The sequence below is a fragment of the Taeniopygia guttata genome, chromosome 2 (genome assembly GCF_048771995.1).
Source record: "Taeniopygia guttata chromosome 2, bTaeGut7.mat, whole genome shotgun sequence".
Taxonomy (NCBI): Eukaryota; Metazoa; Chordata; class Aves; order Passeriformes; family Estrildidae; genus Taeniopygia; species Taeniopygia guttata.
In genome coordinates this window covers 69,868,617-69,891,399 of record NC_133026.1, presented here as the reverse complement: position 1 = coordinate 69,891,399, position 22,783 = coordinate 69,868,617, and the positions used below count along the sequence as shown (strand labels likewise).

The following is a 22,783-nucleotide window of genomic DNA, read 5'->3' as shown; positions in this document are numbered from 1 at the left end:
ACTGAAAAATATCATTGGCTTTTCTCCCTACACCACCCAAGGCATGTCCTTTGCCTTCAGGGCTATAAGCAGCCTGGCATCATCTTGATTTTGACCCTCTGAAGCTGAGAGTGCTGTCTAGACATACTTGCTTTAGGTGTTACCTGCTCCCATGTACAGGAGTAAAATACTCAGAAGGTCATCCAAAGCTGCTTTGGATGGTGCACCCTCCATTTTCAGCCCTGCACACAATTTAGACATAATGAATATAAGCTAGAGTCAAGAATTACAAGAATGTTTAAACTAATAGAAAAATTCTGCTGTCACTCTGCCAGTTTTAGGGTTCATTTTTACCAGCTCTTAAATATTTCTTGTATCACAGCTTGGTGAGAGAGCTGTCTGGTCAGCAACACCTGCAATTGAAAACTTGTCCTCTTTGCTCTGCACTGGTACATTCACAGGACCACGTACATGGTCTTGCATGTATTGGTGCAGAAGTGAGAAACCTCTGCCAAAAGCCAGGGCTTAAAGACCATGTGCTTTTCCAACAGGACTTGTATCTTTTCACTTTGAACAGGTTGTTCTAAGAAGCACAAATCTTATTCACTGGTCAGTATCTGAAGGTGACATATGTGAAATACTCACTAAGTTAAAAGCAATTAGAATGTCAAGATTCCACAGAAAATTCCACAGAAAGGTCATGTGCCCTCTTCTAATGATGGCCCCACATAGCTACAGGCAAGACAGAGAAAGACAACCCAAAGTGAAGTCCCATTTATCCTCCCACAGGGTTTGGCCTTGGAGTTTCTTTCCTCCCCTTTGTGAGCAGCGATATAGCAAGGGAGGGAGGCAGGAAGACACACAGGCTGGATTTGCAACCACTGGAACTAACTAACTAACTAACTAATACCAGCTGCACTCCAACAGGCTTCAGGAGCAGCCCAAGTGTGACATGGACATTTCTGCTGCTGTTTCTCACCTGTCTGTTTCACTAACAAATACATGCAGGGGCCTAATAAAGCTCAACCATGCACTTTTCTCCAGTAGCAGCCCGTGGCAGAATCAGTTCAAGAAAGGCAAAATGAATTTTGTCAGTTCAGCTTTCTTTGACATTGGGCTAAAAGCTTTCAAATACAGAACTTTTACATCAGAGAGCTGGTGGGGGTGGGAGGGGTGAGACTCACTACAGAAAACTCACACTATTTTTTAATGGAAACCCTCATATTACTAAACAAGAACAGCAGATTCTGAAGGCTGATGTTTGTAATTAGGAGGTGTATCTGTATTATCTGAAATTTCTTCCATTCTTACATACAGCCATCTGAATTATATCTTCCTGTTTTGACTAAAAACCTTCTGAAGTAAGGACTGAGTTAATTATAAATTATTTCATAATATACTCACCCATCTTTCCCGGAGCAGGAAGAAGGGGAGTTCAGAATCCTCCATTTAGTTCTTTCAATCCCATTCACACCTATTTCAGAAGTGCAAATCCTCATGTTTCTCTGTGACTCAAGCCTGAAATAAAGAAAAACAGGACAAAAGCACTTTGTAACTTTATGTTATACACTGATGAAAAAAATTCAATTATAAAAATAGGTGCTTTAAAACTATTTGTTCATACTATATTATGTCTTATGGATACTCAAGTCAAAGACATTGCTCTAATTCAAGGTCAAATGAGTGTAAGATCACAGAAAACACAATGCTTTTACACAGCTACATAGTCTTGTATTTCAGGGTTTTTCCTGTTAAGTTACAATAAATCCCATTTAGGCACTACAAGTTCTCCAGTCGCTGGACGAAGTTCAAAATTTCATTCAGGATACTTCCTCATTAAAACTTCTTTTAAACAGGAACATAACCTGGAATGTGCTTTTAAAATACAGCCTTGAGAAATAAAATTTATTGAACATTCCTGCTACGAAAAGGAAGCTGAATAGTGTTAGCAGAAGATAAATCCACTCTCAGATGCATATCTTCCTGTTCTCTGCATTCACTAGCTTCCAGTGTTCATCTACTTATTTTCCAAACCATGTCCCTGAAACACTCCCAGCACACCTTCACATTGTACCCTCTGCTACTCCCCACACACAGACATTGCTGCCCATCTTGGAAATGTGGGCTACAGCAGGATGGAGATTCCAACAGCCAAGAGCTAAGACCAAGACTTAAACCCTCCTAAGTAAACAGTAATAAAATATTCAACATGGTAGCTAAAATTAGGTACAAAACCCTCGATGTTTGTACATCACTCATGCAAGTACAGTTCATGAAAATGTGTTCTCCTTCCATTTATTTCTTATTCCTACATTTATTATTCATTTTTATGCAGTATTATTATACATTATACAGTTTTCTCAATTACATCGTTTGCATGTGTGTGTGCATTTGTACAACCTTGAAAGAAAATCAACATAAGCAGGCATTCCAGTCTGAAGTCAGGAAGTTTTAAAGCAGAAGTCTGTAACACTGAACCATAAAGCATGAGCTGAAGACACTAAGGCCTAGCAAATTTGTGGAATCCAGGCATTCAAGCCTGTGAACAACATTAGAGATTCTCCCAATGCTAAGAAAGTCAAACGAAAGCTGACTTTTGAAAAACATTCTGAAAATCCTGAGAATGATAAAAGAAAGAACACTTTGTAAGAGATAAATTTTTGTTATATCCAGAAGTGTACCTTCACTTTTTTAATAGTATTTCTTCCTCACGTGATGGAAAAAAGTCCAGAATAACTACACAGAGCTCAGAGAGCTTTGTCTTTGCAGACTTCTGGTGGTTCAATTTATACCTGGACCAGACACAGGATCTACAATCACAAATTACAAGCTTCTCTAATTCTATGTGATTAAACATAATTTGCTGCATTCAGTTACCTTGCTCAGGAATGTACAGTGCATTAAACTAGTAATGGAGAAAAGATCACTGAACTTCATAATTGGAAAGTCCTACCTCCAAAATGCACAGCCTCATATTTTCTAACTTAAATAACTAATACTGCAAAAACAAAAGACATTCTTGGAAGCCCCTGAGGGGGGGAAATCACACCAGTTTGGACCCCTCTGGCAGTGACAGAGAAGATGAAAATACTAATTTGATTGAATTCAATTGAATGTAGCATCATAAAAAATCATTGCTCACATCCTTAACCTTAGCAACTGGATCTTTTTTGAGGACCATGGTGAAGTCATGAGCTTCCCCAGCTCAATTAGGCAGACTCATTATTAGAGGAATTACATATGAAGCCAAGTATGGTCTGTAAATGTTCATGACTCACTCCTCATGTACTTTGTGTTGACTGCAAAGAACATTTCAAAGCCCAGCTGTCACCAATATCTATGATAACTTCTTCAAACACAGAGACACACACCTTGAAATCTGCTGACAGCTGGAGTGAACAAAGAAAGCCAGAAGTTTCAGACAGCTCTGGAAAAAAACACTTGAAATGTATGCTTTGTTACTCAAGAGGTTAAAAAAAATAAAAAAACAAAAAAAAACTATGGGCTTCAAAACAGAGATGAATTCTTTAATGAGCAGACTTTGAGGTTAATTTTCAAGCTTGGGTGCGCTGAAACCAAAGGGCATCTGGATTTCTTGAACTGGCCCTTAATTTTAACAGCATGCTTCAGGTATTTGCCTCATTTTTGGGCAACCAAACATGCAGATGCAAATCAACCGTATTATATTCCCTTTATCATAATCTCTGCAAAAGAACTTTGTTATTTTAAACATATTCAAAACAATACCATCTTTATTGAAGATTGAAGATGGCCAGATAGAATGTTCACTTTTATTTTTTTATGCAGCCATGTGACTGTATTTCATGAGGAGATACCTGAATAATTAAATCAAGACACATGGCTGAGACACTGAAGAGTAAATTGCCTTCTCTAAGTTATACTATCCAAGAAACCAATAGTATGTGTCTTTCAATACTTTTATCTCTAAGGGAAAATCTTTAGAATACTCACAGAAGCTCAAGCCTTGTTTCAAAAGCCTGCCAAAGTCATCTGAAACACATTTGCCAAACATACACAGCAAAGAAAAACACAGGGCCTTCCTAGTATTTGGGAAAACATGAGGGAAGAGAGGAGGAGTCAAACTAATCAAATAAAACCCAAGGGAATAAATCGGGCCACTTAAATACAAATGTCCAGACATCTTCCCACACAGAATCTTCCTACAAAATGCTCACCCAAGACCATGTGTGCATACATTTGGGTGTGCACCTGGGAAAGCATGGGATCAAGCCCTGCCCGAACTGAGCCAGCTACCGATCACACCATTAGCCAGGCAAGGGATGAAATTCCTCTTTTTCCCTGTTTTTAATGCAAAGAAATCATAGAAAGTAAGGATCCTGCCCACCTCAGGCCTGCAGCTGACAGGCAGCCTTCTGTTAGGGTTATGTGGAATGACTTCAGACATGATGGAGACGGGAGTGCCTGCACAAGGGAACCTCCACCACGGCCCCTCTGCCTTGGCATCACTTTTGCCAGGGACCTGTGTTCACTCCCTGGGCACACAGGGCTGCACAGGAAAGGTCAGTCAGGGCCAGGCACATGCCAGGGTGTACAGAATCGGTCCATATGCCCAAAAAGAAGCAGCTTTAGATGGAGAAAGTCAGCAGATGCCAATTGCTTTTTAACACAACACTTGCAGAAACACCCACATGTACACACACACACACACACACACACACACACATGGGGAGCAGGGGTAGGGGGGTTGCAGAGCACCATCTCTGCTTTAAAAACACTGTGAACTAGAGTAAGTCAAAGATCAACTGATTGTGAGGTTTTCCTGGAAATGTAAATATACTTCTAAAAAAATCTTGATGTTCTTCCCTCATTCAAAAAGCGCTATGCCTGCCCCCACAACCAGACGGTTTCCCAAAAGATTACTTTCCCAATCATCACTACCACTAATGATCTTTTGAATGCTGTTTTAACAGGTAAAATCATATCCCTTAGTCAACAACACAAAGTTGATATGACCTAGAGTTTGGCTGCATTTCTTCCAAGGATCTTATCAGAGAAGTGGCAAATTGAGCCTCAGAACTTTAGAAAAATAAGGAATACTTGCTTACAGTTATTTCAAGTCTGTCCAATGAAGCATGACTTGATTTTGTGGGGGCAGGAAGGGAGGTTTTGGGGCTTGTTTTCTTAATCAAGACCGTAAATAATGTGACTCACAGGGACCTCAGGAGAGAAGATAGTCTGAATCCCCTGTCTCAGCACACCATGAAGAAACAAAACAGCATAGAAGGCAAACCCTACAAATCTGGGTGACATCAATACAAAGCCCACAAATGCCATGACAGACACCCCCATTTCATACTTTGACCCCTATCATCCTCACTGGTATGGAACAGGAGCAGGAACGCCAGCAGCAGGAATCCCTTCATCCCCTATTACAGAGAAAAATCAGCATCAAGATAACCTTGTTACGCCACTTCCCATAAGAGCAAGGAATCCCACACAGAATGTGCTGTGTTGGAAGGGACCCACAAGGATCATTGAGTCAGACTCCTGCCCCTGCACAGCGCCATCCCAAAGAGTTGCAGCACGTGCCAAGGGCATTGCCCAATCTTTGTCAGGCTTGGTGCTGTGAGCACTCCCCTGGCCTGTTGCTATGCCCTCGGCTCAGAGAGCCCAGGGGTCAGGATGAATGAGATGGCCCAAGGGCATGCAAGGATGTGGCTGCGCAGGGGCTGCCCCAGGCAAAGTGCCAGGAAAGCAGGGCTGCAAGAAACTCCTCTCCTGGGCTGCAGCTGGGGGACCTAGTTGAGGTCACAGGGCAAAGGCAAAGTTCAGGGTAGCGATAAAGCCAGGTCGAGAGAAAAATAAAGTGTGGGAGCTCAAGTGAGTCAGGGCTGCAGGACCTCTCTCCCATTGAACTCATCTGCACGCCGGTGAGATGAAAGCTGTAATTTGCCCCTCACAGCTGCCACTGTAGGTTGCAAATACCTTCAGGCAGACATCATAAACTTCATTACACCTGCCTAGCCTCAGGTTTTTAGTATAGCATCCCAAAACATTGCGTCCTCCTGCTCCACACCTCACTTTCAAAGGGGAAAATACATACATACATACATATATAACTTCCAGAAATGCATTCCTGAAGACATGCTGTACCCTTATCAAGCCTTTCAAAGCACAGGGTCCACAGTTGCTGAGAGAGCTGAGGCAGGTACCCAGAGGCCCTGTCTGCCAGCACCTGTGTGTGAAACCCAGCCCTGAGACCATCCCACTGAGGCTCTCTCCCCATCCACTCAGGGGCCTCTACATCCCCTGGCCAGCATTGCTCTGTCCTACTTACTCAGCTCCACTGCTACAAGAAGAGCTCTGTTTCTTCAGGGCTTCTCCATGGGAAGCTTAAGGCTGAAAGGAAGGCATGCATGCCCAGCTGCTCACTATTTTTAAGTTGGCCTGTTATGCAGTTGTTATAAGGGCATACGTTGCATTATCTGACGCTGCACTTCTGGTCACAGTCCTGAACTGCCAATCCAACCTCTTTGGCTGGATTGACAAAAATGTTGCATTATATAGCTTTTCATCAGAATCAACCTAAAATGGAAAAAGGTGATCGATTTTCCTTTCTCTCATTTTCTTCTTGATAGGAAGATTTTTTTTTTATTACTCTACATTATATGCATTCCTTGAAAACTAACTCTAAAGCTGATCATTAACTGTGAAACAAGCCTGTTATCTGAAATTTTGTTTAAATTTGAAAAAGATTGAAAAAAGTATTATAAATATATCTTCACATAAAAGTCCACAAGATTTTGTCACTAAATCCAGCAGAAGAGAAATCACTGAGTAGAACTTGCTGCTCATTTCATTAAAGACTAGCACTTCCATGTCTGGGGAAGAGTTGCACAACCTCCACAACTTGCCAGATAAATATCTGTTGTGGTATTTGCTCTGTTTTTCTTTTTTTATATCTTAGGTATAATCTGAATAACAACTATCAATGGACAAGGGCTTAATAAAGGAAACAATATTTTACCTTTGCTGGTGACAGCAAAAGACATCCAACAATGTCTGCAGTCTTAAATATTTATACATTCTTAAATGCATTTATACTATCAAGTTGTAGCTCAACCATGACTCTGAGCACAGGCCAGTGAAGTATTCTGCTTCAAAGTATTCAGAGGAGGGACTTTGTATACAATACACATAATTTTATCTTTTGCATTCATTTTTATCCCTTAAAGAAAACACAAGTAAAAAATTCATAATTAAAATAACCTATTGCATTCTTGCAGTTTTCATTCTTAAAAAAAACCTATTTATGTGCACCAAGGAATATAATGAGTATAGAACAAAACTATAGTGCATCAGCTTTCAGGTTTCCAGACATTATCAGTGGTCAGATTTCAAAAAGGAAACAGCTTCCTCTGTTCCACAGCTTCCATTTATCTATAAACTTCCCTTATAGATGTAATTAATTCAGGCAACAATTAGTCCATTACACACAGCCCTCAAAAAAATTAGCAACTACTCAGAAATAAGCTAAAACTATGAGTTTAATCACAACCCATTTATGGAAGAAGAATAAATCTGGCATATCTTCAGCCATAATTTTTTAAAAGATGAAGTATAAAAATCATTAAAATATCTTGAACTCAGGAAGAGATCATCAGTTTCAGAAGAAAGAAATAAATTTGTGTCAAAGCTTTTGCCATAGCCAACCTAATGCATGGGGTAGGATTTAACAACACACGATTAGGAACATACCTTTTGCCACTGTTAAGGAAGCTGCCTTGCATATCTCAAAATTTCTTATGCAATGTTTATTTAGTAGCTCAGTTATGTATAATATTTGATATCAAATATTCAGTAAAGTCTCAGGATACTTAGACTCCAGCCTTGTGCACTGTAAACTTCAAAAAACTAAGTAAATTTAATTTTCTTCCCATCAAAAACCATGACAATTGAAGCAAATTCTCTACAATGCCTCTTGCAACACTTAACATATCAAATTCTTCTTAACCATGTCATCCTGAATCTCACCTTCTGCCATAAGTTATATACCTAGAACGGAAATTTCCAGAGATAAAAACTCACAGCCTTCATCTGCCAAGAGCTTTGTAACTTCTAAGATTGGACAAGATACTGTATTATTACCAAAATGGACACTATTTTGATCTTTAATATTTTTCAGCAGAAAAATAGTTAAAATAAAATACCAAATACTAAATACCAAGCATTTCTGTTGCAGAATTGAACACTACACAGATGAAAGGCACAGCTTATGCTCCTCTGACCCATAACAAAAGAAATCAAGCCCTGCATTCAGATCATGCTTGGAAATTTTCTCTGGTATTATTACAACAATATATTTCCGTGAAACTCCTTTCCCAACTCTGGCTGGTATTTTCTGGCAGGAATGTCACCCATCGGAGAAAAAAAAAAAACACCATAAACCTCATCAGCTGAAAAAAATATTTTGTGAAAACAACAGAATCAAAGAGATGATGAGGAAACACATACCCTAAATGCTCTGATTCCCACAATTTTTTCTTGGCTCCCCAAAACAGGCTGGGGAGAACACAACCAAATGGATTTAGAGGCAGACATCCCCAGTTTGCAAGAAGCAATGTCCTTCAGATGTAAACTATGTGTCAAGCAGTTTGTTTCATCAAAGGTGGCCTGGGCAGCAGCAGCAGCACAGCAGGCATCAATATTTCTGTGGTCCACCAAAACCTCCAGTGTCCACAGATGGAGCTTGCAGTTCTGTGTGGAGCAGGTTAGAAGTTAGCATTGAACATGACTTGATTTTTGAGCTGATATTTCTGTCTTACACTACATAAAAGCACCAATATGCTCCGAGATGGCGCAGCAAGCTCTGAAGAAAGATCCTGGAGACACAGGTCCTAAACTCTCCATAAACCTTTCCTTGCAAAAAATGGAAAAGCTATTCCAACATCAAGGCAGGAACAGCTAGTTCTGAGGCTTTTGCTTATCGGTCAGTGGTTTAGGGGGCAGAGGAGGATAAACATACAAGGAAGGGGGAGGGAAAAAGGGTTTTTTAACAGGCCCAGTGCTATGTCATCCAGAGTTCAGATCTCAAAAAAAATCATCATGGTACTTTGCCAAGATAACCAATATATCTGAAGGAGTTGCTTTTGAAATTATTTTAATAAAGCAGACTTAAAAGCATGTCTATATTCCGTATGGCTGAATATTCAAGCTGGCTCTTGATATTAAAAACTTATCTCTCCTCCTCCCTTCCCGACCCACCATACATACCAAATACAATTAACTCCACTTTCTTTCCAATGCCTTATGCTTTATTGGCAAAGATTAGGCTGAAAAGCCTACCAGAAAGCAGAGAATGGAGGAAGGAAGGATGAAACACAGCAGGAGAGCTGTGGCCAAAGCTGATGATTTCAACAAAATTTAGCTTACAGTTAATTCACAGCAGGATTTTTGTAATGTTCTTTATCACCTATGAAGCCATTTCCTGATTATTCATTATCATTACACATAAGACAAGGAAAGATGTTTGTGCGTAAAATGGAAAACCATTAGCATAGAATCAAAAATCACAAAGGCTCAATGAATTTTAGAAAAGTAATCAATTCTTTTTTATCTTAACTACTGTAGTAGCAATACTATATCCTGCTGAGGTGATATGTAGCAAAACCCCGGAATATACTGTGCAAAAGTTCCTCCAGACTTGTCAGAGCTCCTCTCAGAGAGAAATTAAGAAGTCCCACCCAGCCTGCACCCTCCAGTTCTCACTCTTATGTCACACAGAGCACACATTTATGCTCCCAGTCTGCCCTGTTACCTTTAATATGGGGAAGTCATCTACAAAGAATAAGATAAAATAGTATAACACACCTTTCAACTTTGCTCCTTCTTGGAATCCACTGCTAATGCATATCAGCTACAAAGTGTACCAAAAATAAGCTAAATAGCTTATTTGTATTTTTTCAACTCATGGGTAGTAAAACAATTTTTAGTCGAAAGTCATCAAGGTCTTCCATAATATTCATTTCTAATAATACATGATGGAAAATTTGGTTTCACCATCAGAGACAAGAAATCTGCCTCAGTAGTTAAAGACAACTAACTCACGAAGCCAAGAGTCAGAATTATTTCAGAGGCAGCCACAGGTCAACATGACATTTCCTTTATCTGATCTTGGATTCTGCTTGTAATGGCAGAAGGAAAAACATGCTGATAGTATTTGGGGTGTCTTACTATTGAAAATGCATTTGTGTGCACGTGTGAGAAAGCACAGACAGATTGCAAACCATTAGTAATTCCATCAGCCTTTGCCAGCTGAAGGAGTTTACTTCCTCAGTGAATGGAAGTCTGAAACTGCCTCCACAGAGAGTACTAGAAGCTCACCAAGTCAGAGGTATGTAGTAAAGGCAGTATGCAAGAAATCAGGTTTCTGTATTTCTACAAAATAACATTTTGAGCTTCAGGGACAAAGCCAAACTTCTGTATACTGATGTCAAAACAAAGACAAATTACCTACATGTAACAACCTCATTGCAAAGCCTGGCCATTAAACTTCATCCCTTCTTTTAATCCCCTGTACTATGCACTTTTTTCAACTGACTGTTACTTCTCATTTGACCTGTTTAACCTCACTGTTTAATCTTTCTACTTCCAGACCACTTCTGCTGCTCTCTCAGCTCACAGACAGCCTTCCATTAGAGCTCTTCTCAGCCTGGAGGAATGTTAATTGTTGTACAAATCACCCTGTAAAAGTGAGTATCATGAAAAAGAGCTGAGCAGCAGAAACTCGACCACTAGTTAAACACATTCAGTTTTTTCCATCGTTGAACAAAATATGACGACAAGTCAAAACCAGAAGGTTTGTTTTCAGGTAGAAAAAAAAAGGAAAATATAATACAACTGGGAAAAATTTGAATACAGTAAAAAAAAAAAAAAAATTTTGGAGATGGAACAGCACAGTGCAAGTAAGCAAGAAAACCACAAACAGAAATCTTGGCACAGATTAAACTTCAGAAAACAGATACATTTTTTTCAAAAAATCTAAGAGAAGAGGTTTATTTTTGCTTGTCGTGCTGTTAATCATCTACCCCAGCTTCTTCTTTCATGTACACACTATGAAAAGAGCCATTAGTTTAAAAAAAAAAAAAAAAGGTACATTTTTATAGTATAGAATACTTCTGGTAACTTCAACAGCCCATCGTGAACTTCAGTTAAAAACACAGGGAAGGGAAGTGGACAAGAGCACTCTTCTGCTCATGCACCCATTGCATGAGCTGTGAGGACAAGCACTACTGGCAACAAGTCACCAAGTAGTCGGGGATAAGACAACAATGTCAAGAGAACTCATGAAGTCAGCAAATAGCAGAGAGGCCCACCAAGGTTTTCACAGGGGAAAAAAAAAAAGTAGTATTGAAGCAGTTTAGCACTTTTGGGAGACACAGTAGTTAGAGGTAAACCTTTTTTAAACTCAGCTGGAAAAGGGTACAGCAGCAGGAGATTACCAGAGCCGTCACACCAACCTACTGCAACTGCAGCATTGTGGCCACTTCACTAGGCAGAATCCTCAGCCTCTGCCTCCACTTCCTCCCATCACAAAAACCTAAATGCTCTAGGACTTTGTGGCCTCTCTGCAGTCCAACCGAAAGTAACTTATTTGTTCTTCCATTTCTCTATAGCTACAAGTACTACACCAGATTGTTAAATTACTTCTGAGCTTGAGGATGAAAAAAGGGAGCTCCCATCCCCTTTGGAGATGGCACTTCTCCTGCCGCAATCTGCGAGCTGGAGCAGATCAGAGGGCCAGTGAGGCAGATCTGCAGATCTGACCTGAGCATGAGGTTCTTACAAAGACAATTGAGACATCAGCATCACTGAAGAAGCAGAGGGTGAAAGATCATGCTACTAGCACGGCCCTTCCTATACTCTTATAATGAATGACGGCTCAAACAGAAACAAAAGTTTAGTCAATGAAGGAACAACTTCCTAATTCCTTTCACTCTTAGAGAAGGTTTTATTTTAATAATCTTTTTAACTGCTTAATGGGAATCCAGGATATCTGCTATACTTCATTTCTTTACATTTCCCTTGGTTACAACAGCACCTCACTGCACAGAACACACTGCACACCCTGTTCAGGAGCTGAAATATCAGTATTTTTGTGGGTTCTGACAGAGTTTAACCTTTTCCCTTTCATTTTCTTCCTTTGAAGTCTTAAAAGAAATAAATCTATCATCTTCGTACTATAAATATAGAAAAGCCCCACAGGTCATAGGTTTGCTACCAACTATGGGTTTTCTAGCAAATGCAATGCTGTATGGTCAGAAGTGTGTTTCCTGCTCAGAAACATGTGGGGCTATCAGAACTAAAACTCCAAAGACCAATACCTCCCCTCACTGACAATTCACCCTGATACTATTTTGCCCCTAGTGGATCAAAATCAGTATAACTTACCCTCCCCAAATGAAGTAATTTTTATCTTGTGTTTATCCTACTGTTTCATCAATTATAGAGTGAGAGAATGCAGGCCTAAGTCTACACATGCAAAGGGGGTTTAAATCCCCCTCTCCTACCCTGAAGATTTTTATTAGTGTTATAAAGTCAGAATCTCAGCTAGACTGTTTGTTTCATCACGTCACTTGCAGACAATCGGTTGTACCCAATAAAAAGCTGCCATAACTTCTGCTTTCAGAATCCAAGACTGTTCAGCCTAACCTTGAAGGGGGACAGTAAATTACATCTCTCTTAGGGTTTGCCTTCAAACAGAAAACAAAGAGTAGAAATGGCTGGGAAGTGATGCATGCAGATGTGAAAACATTGAGTGAGGTATTTCAAACCTCTTCCCATATAACTTATTAAGAGGTGATTTCAGACTTGAAAGCACTGCCTTGATTAAGCTACATTCACTGAAAAAAAAAATACTTCAACCAAATCAGGTGACTGTGGAAACCTATTTTAAATACCACAGCCTGCAATCTCATAGAGTCCCAGGCAAAGTTCCCAAAGACTTCAATAAAACATTTGTCTGGGATAAGGAGTGCCAGATTTGGCCCACTTTAATACATTAAGTCTGTGGTAGGTGAAGAACTGTAACATGCAGCGGTTGTGAAACTACCCTCATAGCCAAGGAGATAAGAGAAAACAGCACTCATCCTTCCCCACAATGGGAACATGCAGAGGGTGGATGGGAAATTTAAAGAGGAGGAGGGAGCAGGAATTTTAGAATAAAAATTATTTAATAGCCTCCCAGTGTGGGCTGGAATGGATTGTGGTATGCCTGTTAGAGAAACTAGCTGGAGTGTAAGGCTGAGAAAGTATTCAAGGACGCATTTGTGTGAGCGTGTGTGTGTGAGTGTGTTAAGGGTCAGGTCTGTGCAAGTTCACAAAGTTCACTCAATTCTCTTGCCAACTCTTCCGGGCTTGAGACAAATACAGATAACCTTGGCTTAACCCAACTTCAAGCAAACCTTCCCTTGTCACCCCCACCCTCATTTAGAAACTTTCAATCCAAAGTGACTAAAAATAAACTATGAAATCACCTCAGTTACAGCTCTAGTAATTCACTTTTCCATAAACTTCTCCATGTCACTGAACTGATTCAAATACCATTTGCTAAAAGACAAATAAATATATGAGAGGGATGTTGTGGCTTAACTCCACAGGTTTGTACTCCTGCAGAACAGTTCTTCTACACCCACAGCAAACAAGGTACTCCTGACTGCACTAGTGTTACCTGCTGCTGCATGTAAGGTAAGAAATGCTAAAATAGCTGGTTGGATTGCTTTTCAACCAAGACAGATTTCTTGCATAGCACAATATTGTTGTTCAATACATGCATTTCATAATTTCAGGAACTTTTTTTCCTCCCTGTCCCCCAGCTGGGAACATCCATGTTCATGGCAGTCTCCAGTATCAAGACCACCCAGATTCATCTTCATCTCTCAACTGTCTGCCTCTGCTGCACCAAGATAAAAATCTAGACAGAGCCTTTATTATTATTTTATCCAGAACTTGTCTAAACCTTCACCTGCAAAACACTGACTCACTCTGTCTTTAACCACCTGAAGAATGCAAAGAAAGATAAATTAACTCATAGGCATAGAAACTCAACAAGCAACAGCATAAACTTGCTAATCAAACAATGAAAGTCAGAGCAACAACACAAGTTTTTAAAACAGATGAAAAGGACTCAAGTCCTAAAAATAGAAGGCAGAGGAAGCTTGGCTAATCTGTTCTTTTTGCCATAGTTCTCATTTGTCATCAGATAATAGCAAATAACATTTAATTTATGTGTCTCATCAATCCCAAATTATAAGCTTTGAATACTAAATAATCATCTCCAAACATACACAATTTTAGGCAAGAGTCTCCTAAGAAAACAAGATATTGGCAAATAGACAACTCTTTCACCGCAGGTCTTTGTAGAGAAGAAAGTTGATGTAAGTTACAACATTCCAAGTTCTGGTAAAAAGCTCATGCGATTGCTAAATTACCACTTAAAGCTTATCAAGTGAACTTTAATGCTGCAGCACATTTGATTTTCCCTTTTGTCTGCTGCATCAGCCCCCATTGCCAAAGCTCAGTGACAAATTGCAACATCTCTGTTTTGAGTGTAATCGCATTGGTCAGTCACAGAAGATTCTGTCGAGTGTTAGGAAACAGGAAGCAAAAACCCCTGCCTTTGATTCTGACAGTTAGGTTTCTGTGTCTGGAAAAGCCTCCTGCCCAAGACTATTAGCAGATCATGTTTTAATGCCCACCACCTTGCTCAGTGGAATGCCTTAGTAGTGGCAACATTCAAAACTTTCCTGTTGCAAAGGAAGCCAACAGTTCTGTCCCAGTAAAAGACATTGTTGGGCATTTGAAAAGACAGAGGAACCTCTGAAAAACAGGTATTGAAAACCTAAACGTGACCATTCAGATTACAGGAAAACCTTCACCCATCATTTTGACACTTCACACATCAGTATGATAAGATTATCATACCAGAATAAGCATGCTACATTAGCACACTGGAAGTAAATATTTGAATGATTTTTTTCCAGACTTCACATGTCATTGAAATTTAGCAAATATTTACCATGGTTTAGATGCTCTAGGAGTCAAAATGTTTAAACTTTCACCATCATAAACTACAACATAGTATCAAAAGGCTAAGGTAAGTACCATGTCTGCATGAAATGCTTCTATAGGCTGATTATAAAATCCGCTTTTGTTGAATTGTCACCAAATAGAATTTACACGTGCAACCCCCATTCCCAATTTGAGTAAGAGGGCAACTGCTCCAGACTGTGATTGTCCCAGTGCCCCAGCTTCAGGAGAAAGCCAAACAAAACACATTCAGTGGGGCAAGTCAGGAATTCTCTGGCTTTGTCCTTAGCAGTAGAAATGTAATTTTCTTTTGTGCTGTTTGGATTATGATGAGCGGTCATCTTTTAAAAATACACTTTAAACCAAGTTACAAAAGGCAATTTTGGTAATAAATTAGTATAATAAACTTCAGAGTTTACCCACTGCCATCCACACTTAATTTCCTTTACAGGTGAAGTTAAGTGCTTCATATCAACACTGGTTTTGCAAGCAGATAACCAATACATGATTATTAAATTGTGGCACTTTTTTTGGGGGGGAGGGGAGTGGTGAGAGAAGAAGACAGACAGACAAGGCACTGTTCACTGTTATGGTTTCTCAGTCAATGCTTTTCACCTCTGCAACTCAGTCTTCTGCAGAAAATGGATATGGTTGAAAGTGTTTAGAATAACCCCTCCATATGTAAATGACAAATGCTGATTTCTTTCAACAGAAAAGAGACATACTTCTACCACCGTTTTCTCAAGGAAGTAAGTTCTCAGCTGCACAAGGCAAAGCAATGATAACTATTTAGCATATTTTTGCTTGCAACATACAATATGTTGATAAACTCACAATAAGATCTAATGTAACCCTGAATCAAAATAAACATTCAGGAAAAGGTGAATATTGGAGGGTTTAATTATTTATCTTTTTTTCCTCAGTAGCTTCATACTTGGACTCTGTCTCTTTTCTATACTTGCATTTAGTATTTTGCATTTTGGGAGGGGAAAATACAACAGTGTTCAAAATTATTCTCTGCAATTATTCATTATGATTATGGTAATAAACAAACATTTTCAACTGATTAGAAAACCTCAGTGAAACCAACTTATCATTTTATTAATCCTTCATTCAGTTATAGTAAACAAGTAGGTTTCATGTGAGGTTAGCTTCAGGGTTTGTTCAAGTCACAGCTGACATGAATGTTTTAACCAAATGCATTATGCGGTGATTTTCATGACCTTCCTCAGGAAAAAGAAAAAAAAGAAAAAAAAAAAGGGCAACCTCAAAAGATTTGGGAAAGGAAGATTTTGTGTTTTCACAGTCCTGGGAAAAACTTGGGGTTCTCCCACACTGCAATTAGAAGGGAAAAATAAAAAATACCACTCCCTCTAAGAGTGATGCAGGATTCCCAGACCTCGCCTGAGCAGAGAGAGCAAATCCAGATGGCTCCCAGATTTGCTGCTATTTCACAGGCCCTAGCTAAGCCGAAAACCAGGAAAAATACGGCAGGCCTGCTCCATACAAATTGCAGTCCTGGGCTACATGCTGCTCTAGCTGTTCCTTGTAGAGTCAAGGTGATCAAAGTCCTGTTACCTCACAAAAAAACCCAGCACATTTATCACTAGAGGTATTCCTCTACAGAAGAATTTATTATTTTGAAAAAGTAGGGACAAAGCAAATATACCACAATTATAAAATATTGCGATGAAAATCAATACTTTCACAAACTGCTTCAGCAAGTAGAAAGACAGGTTTTCATGAATTTTAGTTTTTTCACCTGAAGTGCTAAGAGCCCACACAAAAAAAGCACTGTTCAGCAGGGGAAGAAAAAAGCCATTAAGCAAAAGCAGTTGAATTCCTTAAACCAAGCTGCCTGACAGGGTAAAAGTAAGCCAGCAGGCAAAATGATTAAGTTGCTTGAAAATATTACTTCTTAATTAAACCAAAATAATTTTCAACAGAGAATTGTAATACTGAATATATACATACGTACACAAACACGCACACACACACATATATATATATAAAGATTTAAAGATTTAAAACTATTATCAGTGTAAGCTTCCTGCCCAAAACAAGAGCAAGCCTTAATGGAAACATTCCTTCTTCATCTTTTTACCATGTGTTGTCCAGGGCTTATCACAATTGCAACATAGTGAAAAGCCTTCTATAACACACAATTTCTATTCTATTTCCTACTTGTCATGAAGTTTATGAAAAAAAAAAAATATTGCCTTTATCTGTGTTTTTTCTATTGGCTCCAACTTCTTTGCAGTCCATCAAAAACACTGCAAAAATGTCTTTTGTTACACTGCTCTAAAGGCTAGTTTTTCTTAGCAGAAATACAAACGGTAGTGTGGAAGATCCATAAGACACAGTAATTTCCTTCCCTGTGAACAAATAGTGAAAACAAACAGGAAATAGGGATTAAAATAGGATGAATTCAAATAGACTTCTGACTCTAACAAAAAAAATAAGCTTATTTATAAGCAATGCTTTTCACAAAGTACATTTGTTTATATGTAAATGTTCATTTTTCTGTTCTGTATATTAAAAAACAATATTTAACCAGAACCTAAAATGTCTGCATTTAGGCTCAGCCCATTCTTTTTCACAGCCTAGACTCTATTATATTAGATCATCATAGTTCCCATTTCCCTTACCAGGGGGATGAAACATTTCACTGGAGATGTATTCTGAACAGCATCCAAACCTACAGGGGAAGAGAGAGCTACGCTCCTATGGGACAGGGCTGCAGCAATTTGTAAAGCTGACTTTGCAAACATACTGCAGAGTTAAGACAACAATATAACACTACTAACAATGTCAAGTTAGAGACATTCTAATGCTGAATCCCCCAAGGGAAATTCTTGCTGGTCAATCAAAACACACCTTGATATGGCAGAGAACATGCAGCTGCCCTTCACCTTCTCATCCCTTAGTCATTTCTTTCTGATGATGCCAGAATGTCATCTTTGGCTTTCTCCTCCACCTGCCTCCATACACCTTGGACTGGCTCAAAATCCTGCCTGCTTTAGCATTTTAGTGCCTTCTCTTCCTGTTCTATTCATAAAACCAAAACACTCACCCAGTCCCTCATTATTGTTGCTGAGATGAAAGATAATCTCTTTCCTTCTGGCTGTGACAGAAGCAATCTTCCCCCCTGAAATCCATTCAAAATGCAAAAATCTTTTTTTTTCTGGATTACTGCCTCAAGCACATTGCCCCTATTTCATCCTGCTAGTCCTCCTACTGACTCCCCTTTTTTCTACTACATTAAGCACAAATTGCTTGCCTTCATCTTAAGAGTTGTTCTTAGATGATGACAACTGGTCCAACTGCCCTACACATCCACTTAAAAACCAAGTAATGAAGCCTAATAACTGCATACAAAATCTCTTGCATAAGGAGTAACTAGCACCCAAAGCCTTGCACTTTAATAATCAATACAACAAGAATACACCTTCTCACAACAAAATCTCTGGCATAGGGATAAAGTGCTCTCCTCTCTTTACAGTTTGAGCCCAGCTCAGACTTCGAAAACAGCTTCTGAACCATTTTACAAAAGACTACTGGGCTTCCAACAGAGCCATTCTGGTGTGTGGGAAGTGCTGGGGGATCTTCTTGGCAAGAAATACATTCACAGAAAACCTCACAAAAAATGTCATGGTGATATTTCAAGTCCTTCCTCCCCTTCAGAGTGAGTTTACTCAGGGAAAACTTTCAACTCCTGTGATACATGATGTCATTTTACCAAGCTGGTACAATTTCAAAGAGGTAATTCAGGCTCTAGGAGACACATTTCACTACATTGACAGTGTGTGGATGCTTTTTCCACAATAAGTAGGGTCCACTGATGCTGGTATTTAAAACCAATTTTTACAACCATCCCCTAAACCCCCTGCAGCTAAAGGCCAAAATAAGGGGAATAAGAGTTCAGAGGGACAACATGTCGCTTCAGTTAGTCTCCAAACTAGGAAACTGAGGCCAAATTGATTTTCAAGTTCTGCACATCCACCACACCCACAATCCAACCTTCTGGCAGGTCAACCTCCAAGAGGAGACCAGGTCCCCAAACTTTAGGCCTGCCTGACCCAGTTTGAACAAAATGGAAATCCAAAGTGTTCAGATTGAAAGACAACTGGGACATATTCTAACATGGTTTCAATAGATCATTTTAGGAAGTGGCATAGTCCAACAACTGGAAAAGTCCAACAGCTATATAAGATAACACTTAACATTATTAAATAGGTTCAAAAAAATCCCTAACAACTAATAGTGCTTTATTATGCACTTGAAGGAAAGCTGAAAGATAAATACCAAAGGAAAAAAATCCCCAAGCAAATGTATGAGTGTATAGATTGTGCACCAAAGTAAAGCTTCCATCCAGGAACCCTTTTAGAAGACAGCACATTACACCTTTTAGTCACACATCTCACCAGCAGACTAATTTTCATGAGCTGAAACTGTAGTAAAACACTTCTATACAGAACTTTAGAGAAAGAACCTCTCTTTTTTAAGGATAATGGGGAATTGGAATAGTTTACCAAGGACAACTAGCAAATTGCTGTTACTAGAGGTTTCTAAGTCAATCACCTCTCAGGAATGATACAGGGCTGTTCCAAGCTCAGGTACAGAGAAGGACATGTTAGCCCGGTTTCCATGACCCAATGCAGCACTTCAAATTTTTGTTAAAGTACACAAAAAGCTAGGGAAGTTTTAGACTCCCCAACATAAAAACACGATGATATAAAATGTTGAAATCACTGGAACAGCACGGCATTCACATGCCTGCCCAGCCAAGGAGCACTCTGTAAAGCATAGTGGGGACTTTGCTACTGTGACGTCCTGCTCTGGTAGGGGAGGTCTCCTCCTCTGAACCTTCTCAGACCTGTAGTATATGCCAGTATCTTTCTGCCCTACTAGGATCCAATATGATCACACGGTCAGGTGGGCTTCTTGCTTTGTTCAAATCTCTTCAGATTCTCCCTGTGCATTTCCTGCCCTTTGGAATAATGGTATAAGTTGCTATCCTGCTACCTGCCTCTCCTTCCTGCCAAGAATGCCATGAGATCCAAGTGGTACTCCTATCATTTCCTTCTAAGCTCTGTATACACTGCAGCCCAGTATAAACCAAGGGTGACATTCTGATTTTACCAAATGTTGGATCGGGATATGTGATTTGGGAATTTTTTTTAAAAAAGGAACCAAAATTTGCTTTTGAACCTCCAGAAACATTTTTACTTCAAGGCTATTGCAAATGACGTTGCACTTAAATTACCCTTTTCAAATTTACTTCATCCTTGCCCCTAATTTTTGTGTGTCCCATTACCCAGAAGCTTTCAGAATTCACTTATGATTCTGTGAAACTGCCAACCTGCAACATACTCTTCTTGTACATAATTTATCAGAGTTAGAAAAGTCAAAGCCCTTGAATCTGGCAAGAGAAGGGAAAGGAACAAGAAAAGTGCTGCTGGCACTGCTACAAAAGTGCCAGCAGCACAAAGAAAACCAGGGGAAATGTGGATCCTTCATGTGAAAGGACCTGGTGGCAAAGGACATGGATAAAGATGATGTGCTTCACTGTTACGACCTGCTTTCAGAAATTCCAGATCCTTGAGACCAATGGGAAAGTTTGGAGAAAGGAAGACTTAACTGTGTTGGAGAAGGATCTAGTTAGGATGAGACTTAAACTCTACATGGTCAAGGCCTTGGGGCCTAATTGGATCTACCCAAAAGTGCTGAGAGAGCTGGTCGATGCCATTTTGAGGGTGCCCTCAATCTATGAAAGGTCACAGCAACTGGCAGAGTTTCTCAAGGATCATAAGAAATCAAATGTCACTTTTAGAAGGGCAAGAAGGACAATCCACACAATTAGAGATCAGCCAGTCCCCACTGTGTTTATGCTAGCAGCAGGAAGGAGTGACAATTATAACACTCTCTCTGCACTCTCAGGCATAACAAATTTTGAAAAACTCCCCTGTTCCACTACAAAAGACTCTTGTGAGCATTTTCCTCCTATATACAAGCAAAGGCTACACTAAACTGGCTGAAATAAATTAATGCATTTATGGTGGTATTCTCACAGGAACCAACAATGCACATGATAAAATCAAAGATCATCCTTTACATTCTCTGTGATGATAAAAGTCAAATAATAAATCTAGTTGAGAGAAAAGTCACAGAAAATACAACAAAAGGTCCATTGGAAAACCTCAGTCCTTGGTCTTTGCATTTACTTTCCTTGAAATATATTTGATAACCTGAACAAATAATCATCTAGTCGGCTTTGACCCAAAAATGTGTTAAAGGCACCATAACTGTCCTAATAAATAAACTGTCTGCTAAATAACCCAAACAGAGGAAATAAACATACCATATTAGAAGTTTTATTTCATTACTATCTTAGGCCTTGATTCTTCAGCACTTTCAGCATGCAAAAATCACTTGTAAACACTAGTTATTATGGGTGTAAAAGAGGACAGCGCTCCTGCTGGGAACTCCATGGTCCCCAACTCATATATAAATAAAATGTACTCAAAATAATGCTGCCACTTTCTTGACATCTCACGAATCTGGCCGAAAGAGGCACCTGTTTAGGAATTAAGATCCCTCCCATCCTTCTAAATCCCTCACTACTGTTCAAAAAAAAGATGCTACAAACAGTAGCTTTGCGGCACTGGCATGTGCAAGTCAAATGCCCAGATGAGAGCTGGCAGGATCAAAATACAATGGAAAGAAAACATCACAGATCTCGCTGAATGGTACCATTTGCATGCATCAGTGCAAGTCCCTGGAGTGAATAAAAGGCCCTCATAAAGTCAGAGGTGAAACCATAAAGCACAGGATTAGATTAATTCCTGGTTTATTTCATTTATTAGTTGTGATGGGGTTCTTTGGTTGGTTGGTTGGGTTTGGTTTTGTTTTTTGTGATGGTTGTTTTTCATTTTGTGCTTGCTTTTTGAGGGGTGGGAAGGACATTTTTTGGAGGGTTTTTTTTAAGACATCCAGAGCATAGGATGATATTACTATTTTTCAGTCCAGGATATCTAGGCAGATTTCTTTCCCAAGCTGTAAGCCAAGGAAACATGCCAAAGAAGATGGAAATTCCTGAAGATTCTGAACTTGTTGGGTGGTAGTTTAATATTTAGATGTTGCTTTCCTCCTTCTTAGCCATGACTTCTTTTTTCCATCATTTCACTGGATTTAATTTTTTTCCTACAGAGTGATTTATGAAAAACAACAGCTAGCCAGCAGCAAAAGCAGCAACAGCGTGAGCTCCAGGTGCTAGGAAAAACCCCTACATAATTAATTTTCCCTTTGATATATTATCACTTCCCCAACAATATTATGCTTGCAAATTCAAAGATCTATCACATCCCAACACAGTTTTAATCCATGTGTAACATTTTCCTTTGTCTTGGGTGAGACCATCTACCCCAAGAAATACAGATAGCAGGATTCAAGAAAGGATTGTTTTGTGGCAACCAATAATATATCAAGTGGTGCTTCAAGACTGACACAGTCTGCTGGTGCTGTTTTAAGGCAGGATCTAGTAAAACAGATGGCATTTGATTTCAAATTCCTTTGTCAACTCAGCTCACCAATGAGCTGAACATTGATTTTCCATTGTTTTTCACAACCTCCAAGAAGTTACAAACATTCAAATCTAAATTCAACTTTAAGGGGTATTTTAGGTTCCTTGGTAGAACTGCCAGTTTTAACATGTTCATATAACAGACCATATAAT

At 39.3% G+C, this 22,783-nt stretch overlaps 1 long non-coding RNA gene across 2 annotated transcripts in view; it reads right to left on the bottom strand.

Annotated features, from left to right (window-relative positions):
• LOC121469489 (uncharacterized) overlaps nucleotides 1–22,783 on the bottom strand; it is a 208,826-nt gene that overhangs the window by 74,270 nt on the left and 111,773 nt on the right. For both annotated transcript variants that reach the window (XR_005979580.2, XR_012053951.1), the window contains exon 4: nucleotides 1,384–1,497. This is a non-coding gene — a long non-coding RNA (uncharacterized lncRNA). The remainder of the gene's footprint in view (nucleotides 1–1,383; nucleotides 1,498–22,783) is intronic.